At 38.0% G+C, this 9,019-nt stretch overlaps 1 pseudogene; it reads right to left on the bottom strand.

Annotated features, from left to right (window-relative positions):
- Positions 1-4,502: 4,502 nt before the first annotated feature.
- LOC144433377 (neuromedin-B receptor pseudogene) lies at positions 4,503-5,669 on the bottom strand (annotated as a pseudogene).
- Between the last annotated feature and the right edge of the window lie 3,350 nt (positions 5,670-9,019).

Raw genomic sequence — 9,019 nt, 5'->3', positions numbered from 1 at the left:
AAATTATTGTATTGTTTCCACACATCTTTGCCTGTTATTGAAATTGGCAGGGGGGTCATCCTGTTTTGAAAATTTTGGAATGGGGGGGGGGGGGGTCATTGGGTTTTGTATTTTGATGGAAGAAAAAATCCATTTCTACAGTGGCATGACCTTGTCTTAACTGGGGAATTTTTTCTTGTCCCTGTTTCTTACCTATATTCTTTAATATTTCCCGATCTGCTAGGGGGAGACCCCTCGCACTCCCTCACTCCCAGAGCTAGGTCACTCATACAGTCAACCAACAATCAGATGCACCAACCTTTTACTGTCATAATGGTATTATGATGATACAATAATCAGTTGTACTGATGGTTAGTGCATAAAGAATAATTTCATTTCTGATACTAGTACTTGATGGTGCTGTCTTGTAAAGCTTGGAAGTTATTGCTTGAAAGGGTCTGAATAACCTAAAATTTGGCTGTAAGAGTAAAACCTCCAGAGCTTCTAGGGGGAGACCCCGTAGGACCCCCACAAGAGGTGGACATATCCCAGTTTAAAGCACATCCCCCCACACCTCACTGTCAAGTTGTCTGTAAGGTACGCCATGACGAGGCGCCCTCACACATCGGCCAACCCCCACGCCGGGTGAGAGGAAGCCGGTGAGGACGGACCGTCATGACGTATCTTACAGTCTGTCAAGATGCTAATTAATCTTTTTAAATATTTCAACCTATGTAGTTGGTTTTTACATGTTGGTGCTGTCTAATAAAGCTTGGAAATTATTGTCTGAAAGGGTCTGAATACTTATATGACGATGTTATACCATCATACATTGACGTGTTACAATCGTATATTAACATTTTGACACCAAAGGGCTTTATATTGGTTTCCTCTAAGACAGTCATGACTTTCCAGTTTGTCGTAGTAGTATAAACTGCGCCCTCAGTTCCATGGTTGTGTATACAGTCGTCTTCTGACTTCAACCAGCAGCGAATACGAACTGTCGAATAACGTGGTCTTCTCCATACACTATGCTCGCTTGATACAGGAAAATTTCCATATATACTTGCAGTACAACTGGTAATGGTATTATTTTTTTGTATCCATCCATACAAGCTGAGATGGAGTAAATGTAGCAACGCCATTCTGTTAGTAACATATTATACTAGTATTCTATGCATCCACCCATGCAAACAAGATTACGCGTCCAACAACATTATTTTGGTATAAGCCACTATAGTCAGAACTGAAAATTGAATAAACTGAAGGTAAAAGGGAATACTTGTCATAGATGATAACCATGGGGTGGGTGTTTGGGTGTTGTAACTCTGATATTTTACGTTTTATTATGATCATATTTTATTGTATGTGTAATGGTGGTTGATAATAATAGTGATAATCATTATTAGGGTTATGGGTTGTGTTAGTACTTCTATGTACTGTGGAAGGATAAAACCCACACTCTCTATTAAATTCTATACAAGTAGGTAACTTTGTTATAAAGATGTGCAAAATCTGTGAAAAAGATAAAAGAGACACGAATTTATTCAAATTTGTGAAATTATCCACGCTACCAAAATTGTGTGTGTAACGTTTTGATATTCTCTCAAAATAATACGACTGAAGCTAGCTTCCAATAGCGCCCCCTGACGTTCATATTCTATCCACTGTTCATTACATTTGTGAACTCATTGAGCGTATACGAACAGTATTTCCCCTCCACAGCACAGTTCATCCCTCCCCTCACAGTCGAACCAAGGTTGAATACCTATTCCGATAGCGGTAAACGAACTGATGCCAGATGTAGCCAACGAAACTGTTCGTGCGAAAAGCTGTTCCCACACTATTTTCTCTTTTGATCTATGGGAGGTGAAAAACAGTGACTATTTCAGCGGGCAAAAACCTGTATTTCAGTTGATTGGGTAAGAGGAGAAGGGAGAGGAATCAGGTAGCATTTGAGCCTTATCAAATTTAGAAGAGTGACATTTAATGAAAATGCGATTGGTTCATGTTTTTATGGTCACTGTGTTTGATTAAATAATTAATCGTTAATGTAGTTATCTCGTGGGAAGAAAATGTGGAGCAGAATGATGGGAAAAGGGGGAAAGGAAAGCATACAAAGACATTCCTGGGACGGTGGGCTGTGGATCCAGTTGGGGCAGGGGCAGTGGGGGAGGGGCACATACGAACAATTTTGACTTTCCTCTTTAATCGTCAATATTGAATATATGAGAAAACCGTGTCAATATAATACAACTCTTTTTGCGCTTTTTAAAATGAATTCAGAAAAAATTGACTCGTTGGCTGCACCTGTGTTGCATATTTGAATCTAGCTATCTGCGTCTACACAATTGTGTGTCTTCAGAATTGGATGATAATTGTGTGTCTTCAGAGTGTACGTGAATCTAGTTGTGTATCCAACCAATAGCTTTCAAATATAATACAAGAATCGATCATCCAAATTGAAGTTTTCAGATCGTTTTAATCATTGTGCAAATCTTACTTTAATACACCACTACAAAATAACTGAGTATATGACACGTACAACACATTTAAAGTAAAGTAAGAAAGAATATTGTGGTGAAAACCAGTACTCACAATGTAAGTACCCGAACTCGCGGTTAGATTCGGTTGTTTGCCGTCTTCTATAAAATCGATGTACCCGATGTACCTCAAGTACGGCATGTAAGGTTTACTTGGCGCCGTGTGTAATTGAGTTGTGGTTAGCAACTATTTGCGATAATATAACCACGGAAGTATAACTTCCATACTATGGTATAAGACGTACAGTAGTTACCTAGTCTGTCAATCAATCGTGTTGACTGACTGGCATTCATGAGTGCTTCGAGTGTTCGATTTTGTCCCATATGGCGACAAGCTAATTTGCTCAACTATCACAAATAACACGTCTTGTAACGAGGTATATCTCAGGTTTGCACTCATGTTGCATTCACTCAATTAAATACTATATAGAACATTTGATTGCCATTAGGTTTTGAAGAAATAGGGGACGGTATACTCGTGAGAACGCAATGTAAGTAGTGGAGAAATTGTATAAAATGGCTATTAATTTGACTACACCACACAAAGTCCATTATAGTCATGTATAGGATACTGTATTAAGTTCTCGGCCAATTTTCAATCAACCTGTCGGCATTTTGTCTTCGTTATGTAAGTTACTTAACATAATTGTTACCTATACTGTTTACTGAAAATGTACGGGTAAACATTAACGTTTCTGAGTAATGACTAGGAGAGGCAATGCGTGTGTGTATTCCCCTGATTTACTTTGATACATACAAGTAGAAATATATGTACGTCAATAGATTATAATGTGTATAAGGATGGTCACCGGCTAATAATCACATCATTGTCATTACCTGTATACTTTCTATTTTAAAATTCATAGGTTGGTTATCGACGGACAATACAAACTGATACATACACTTAGGCCAACATAACGAAGGTCGTTGAATAATACGCCCACTAATATCTAGAAGTGTACATCGCCAGTAGTGTCGACTTGGAAGTTTTGACACCCAAGTAACTGTAACCTAGGTAACGTACATCAGTTCTGTACAGTGATCTGATACACAGGCAGCTCATCAAAATTGTATAACATGTCTATATATGAATCACACTAATTCTAAGGTTAGGACGTACAAGCATTTGATTTACCACGTTGATGAATACTGTTGGTCGATTCTACACTTTAAATATTTAAACATAAAGATAATGTATAATGCAACATGTAAAATGTTTGATTACTTACTTAAAAGTCTACTACATTTACGACTAACAACACTACGAGTCATTAGATCAGCGTGTACAAATTGTCAATATATGTTTGACAACGAGTTTGATCTTTGGAGCTTCTGTACAGATAGATTTTTTTCCATTTTATGTAACTGACTGGACACGTCTACATTCTCGACTAGTGCGTACAGTAGTTCATGATGTATTTCACAAAGGGTCACATTCTTCAAATCTGACAAAGAACCTTAAAGTTTCCTGTTAAAATCTGAGAAATTTCAAAAACTTCTTTGCTCTCGTAATGTTCAGGAGAGAAAACTTACACAATAACTATTACACAAAGGTGTAATAGTTATTAATCACAGCGTCCCTACAAAGTACTAATGTCATTTACATGTACAGATAGACATTCGTTGTTTGTTTGTTGAATCGTCTGGTAAACCAAACAGTCATGTACGTTCATAGGGGTGTGTAATATTTCATAGATTGTTGTTTTCCTGGTCTACAGACTAAATATAACAACCTTTTGACTATATATTCCTACCTCTTTTTTCCTTACAGGTAGGAATATATAGTCAAAAGGTTGTTATATTTAGTCTGCAGACCAGGAAAACAACAATCTATGAAATATTGCACACCCCTATGTGTACGTTAGGTACACAGACATAAAGATTATCTCTTCCTCTATTTCATATATTTCAGTCCGAATTTTTCACACAAATTAGAATGCCGTGTCCGTCTTCCATGTTCTTCTACAGTTAGTAAAGTTTTTAAACAGAAAAAACCATTGTTCGGTGCGTAAGACGACTACTGTAAGTGCGGCTTGGTGAGCGTTTGAATGAACTGTTGTCGCGATAGTCCTTCACTAGGCCGTTCCGTGGTTCCCTCGACGACAGGCAACAAAGGATGTAGCGATTGTAGTAACTCTTAAATGTTTTACTTAGGAAATACAGAGCAAGAGGGTTGACACAAGAGTTAGCATAAGCCATGATGTTGCCAAGCGATCGGAAAAACATCATACCGTAATTCTCGTATCTGCTTTTGTCAGTGCTGAAAGAGAGAAGCATATTGAAGAGATGATACGGTAGCCAGCAAATGCCAAATATCAGGACAAAAACCAATACCACTTTGGCAACTCGTTTCCTCGCTCGTAGTTGTTTGTGCTCGTTGCGTAAACTTTCACCAAGTACGTGTTTAGAACTGCGTACCAGCTTGATAGCGATTAGAACATAATAAACACTAATGATGGCCAGGGGAACCAAATACAGCAGGACGAACATCATAGCTGTTTGCAGGTGATCGAGAAATGTCATCAGTGGCGGTATAGCACGACAGTACGGCACCTCAGTTCCATCATTATAGGTGTATTTCCATAAACCACCGTACACCATTGTAGGGACACCCAACGAAATTGATAAACACCATATGAAGACGACTTTCATGTACGTGCGTCGCATCATATGGGTCGCTTTTTTGTTCATAGGATTGACGATGGCTTGGTAGCGATCGGCGCTTAAAGCTGTCAGAGTGAACACTGACACAGCCGTACTGGCCACTTGGACACCGTTGACAATCTTGCACATTGGCTCACCAAGTGGCCAAGATGATGTCATGTAGGTGATAGCGTTGAACGGTACAAAAACTAACAACAGTAAAAGATCTCCCACTGCAAGACTTGCAATAAAGACATTGGGTACACTCCTCATATCTTGATTCATCACCACTATACGTACAAGTGTCCCATTGCCAATAACACCGATGAAGAATATCAACGCGAATATTGAAGGAATTACGTATGCTTCAGGTCCTACTAGTCCAGACACCGACATATTTCCAAAACTGTTATTAAAGTCAAAGATTTCCTCCGAACCAAGATTGATGGTGGGGAAGGGAAAACCATTGTCCACGACGTAACTACTGTTAGTTTCATTTGCCATGACTGTCGATGTTAACAATATGGTGATGAACAGAGAACATGAAGTGATGTGTTCAGTTGTTGTCAACTAATACTGAATTGATACGGGAGACAACATACGGACTGAGGTGTAGGATGATATGATAATTTGGTATGACGTCACCGCATAGAAAGAATCCAATTGGTTTTGACGTCAATTAATATTCTTACAGTTGAAACTTACGCCACGTGACTGTCTGTGAAGATCACCCTTTTCCTGACGATCGTTGCCCTATAAATATTATATAGATAAGAACAATCCAATCTGGTCATATTCTTACTACTAATTCTAAATCACTACATGGTTCAATGACTATCTATGCTGTCACAGTAGTACATTGTAACTGACTTTCACTATATCACATATATAGCCCAGAGACTTGGATATCAAACTGTCAAGGCAGTGATAGGGCACTGGTAGGGCTACTGCCGCTGGTATAAATATTATAACTTTCTTCAGCGAATTTCCCATTTGTTGCACGACACTTAGTGAACGAACATAATTTACTCTGTGTGTGTGTGTGTGTGTGTGTGTGTGTGTGTGTGTGTGTGTGTGTGTGTGTTATATGTTCACAGCCTCCTCCCCTTTAATAGAGCTCCTAAAATTCGCGGCAACATCTCTGTCTCTCTGAGTATGTATGTCTCTCTCCCCTCCCCCCCCCTCTCTCTCTCTCGGCAGACACAAATATCCATGGCTATCTCCTGCCTCATTATTAATGTAGGTTATAATTAATATAATGATTTTTGTGTAGTGTGCATGATTGCGATGGAGTCTAAAAGGTAAGTGATCATTACTGATGTTAGTGTGACTAAAAAAGACAAAAACAACAACATAGTTCACCCCAGCAGAATTGTCAAGCCCATCCCAATTCTAATATTAATTTTTATCCTAATGCAACACAGACAACTAATGGGTACAGATGCAGTATTAATTTAAAGAGTCGTCTACGTTTACACACACACACACAGACACACACACACACACACACACACACACACACACACACACACATACATACATACACACACATATATACATACACACATACACATACACATACATACACATACACATACATACTTACATACATACATACATACATACATACATACATACATACATACATACATACATACATACACACACACATACATACATACATACATACATACATACACACACACACATACATACATACATACATACATACATACATACATACATACATACATACATACATACATGCATACATGCATGTACGCGCGCGCACGCACACACACACACACACACACATACACATACACATACACACACCAACTCATCTGACTTTGGATATATGGCAGTGTTGTTTACTTAAGTTATAGAGAGACATAAAATGTATCGTTTTGTATTCGTCCGTTCTATCAGTGTCAGTCATAACGGACACTTTGTGGGGTATCTAAACACCACATTGCTGGCTAAATGAATTTGTAAACCATGTCAACAGTAATTACTCAAGAAACTCAGATCTTTTGCTTATGAATACGACAGCATAATGGATTTTAGACTACGACAAGTTGAAATCGATTATAAAACATTATTATATATAACTGTTTTGTTTTTTTAAACCACGAAAGGAATATTATGGGATAATCTAGAGACATTTCGACATGAGAGAGTGCAATGTGGAAGCATCGATGCCATATTCGGAAGTACAAATACCGGTGATGGGGCAGAAGAGTCTGACTATCGTAGCGATATGCATGTACATATCAAGTTAGTTTTGAACTGAGTTCTCCTGATTCTATCTAGCGAAGTATAGTACCGACTAACGTGTAACCAACGAAAGTCATGACAGTAATTTTCAAGGTCAATACTTTCATAGATTTGCTAATTACTTAGCTAAATGTTTTGATCTGCTGTGGGAGAGTTCTGCCGTTGCAAGGTTGACAGAATAGATCGCATAGTATCGCATTAACTTGAAGTGGTTTCGCAACATTCTGTATAACAAAAATCCAATTACATTTGTGTCACTCTCACTCACTTCTTTCCCTGTTACAATGTGATTTTGTCGAGATACGTCCACTGTTTTTAATGTCAAAGCTGGTAATTTTCACACGAAATTCACTTGTCCGTCGGGCGAACGGATTGGTGTTTTCGCTTGTCCACACACAGTTTACTTGCCACGGGCGTCGGACAGCTTGAATTTTAAAGGCCTGCCTCAACCATCAACTATTTAAACACAGTATTCGACATAAAATTGCAGAATGTACATGGAGCGTATTATAAATGGATTGGAATTTCAAGGTTTTAGTGAATTGACAAAATAAGAGGACAATTTGAAACAGGTTGTTGTATTGTACTCTCAAATAATTTACAATGTAAAAAAAATTACTTATTTTAGATCGAATTGTTTTTATATAATAAAGTTCAATGGTTTCCAAGTGTAATTATGGCAGACTAAATTACGCTGACAAGTAAAGCTTTGATTTAAAACGTTAAAGTTTTGGTTTCTAACTTAGGTAGCAAAACTACAGAAGCTGGAATCCAAAAGTACGTACACCATGTGCCTCGAAATCAAAGCTCTACTTGTCAGCTTAATTTAGTGAATTTATGGTTTGTTTCGGTCTCTAAATATGTTGTTGCCTGAAAGCTTTGATTTTGATTATAATCTTATGTTGCACTGGTTAAGTTTTGATATGATTTGGAGGTATACATGTAAGCTTTGGTTCGTGATAAAGTTATGGTTTCTATATTTTTTCTTCCATTAAAGCTTCGATTTTGTGACAAACATTAATGTTTTCTTTCGTTTGGAACTTACAGCGTCTATATTAGTTGCAGAAAAATTGTGAATTTGAAGTAAACATAAACGTTTTGGTTGGTTGGTTGGTTGGTAATAAATTTACTCTTTCTATGGGAAGTTGAGCTATAGTTTTAATGAAGTTTTTTGGATGCTTATTTTAAAATGTGGATGTTCAGTAAACGTGTTTGGCTTCACCAGAACTTCAGATGCTCTGTGTATGTCTTAGTACCTGACTATATTTGTTGTTATTGTGTCACTCAGTGGGGAGCATTGATAAGGATCTCATATCCAATTACTTCTAATGTTGTCTTGCTCATAAAAAAATATGTGTGCCCAGTGAAGTGTATAAGGTATGATGAAATCTGTAATACCTTATACACTACGAATGTACTACGGTACCTTAATCTGCTCGACGTAGTAGTGGTTAAACGACCAGGTATATAGAGTTATTGCTGACTGGTTGGGTGGGTAAAAAGGAAGGGAGAGGTTTTGGATGGGTTGGTAGGTGGGTGGGTGGGTGGTTGGTTGGTTGGTTGGTTGGTTGGTTGGT

This window comes from Glandiceps talaboti, chromosome 3 (genome assembly GCF_964340395.1).
Source record: "Glandiceps talaboti chromosome 3, keGlaTala1.1, whole genome shotgun sequence".
NCBI lineage: Eukaryota > Metazoa > Hemichordata > Enteropneusta > Spengelidae > Glandiceps > Glandiceps talaboti.
Note: the sequence above shows the minus strand (reverse complement) of the source record. Positions and strands in the feature narration are given on the sequence as shown.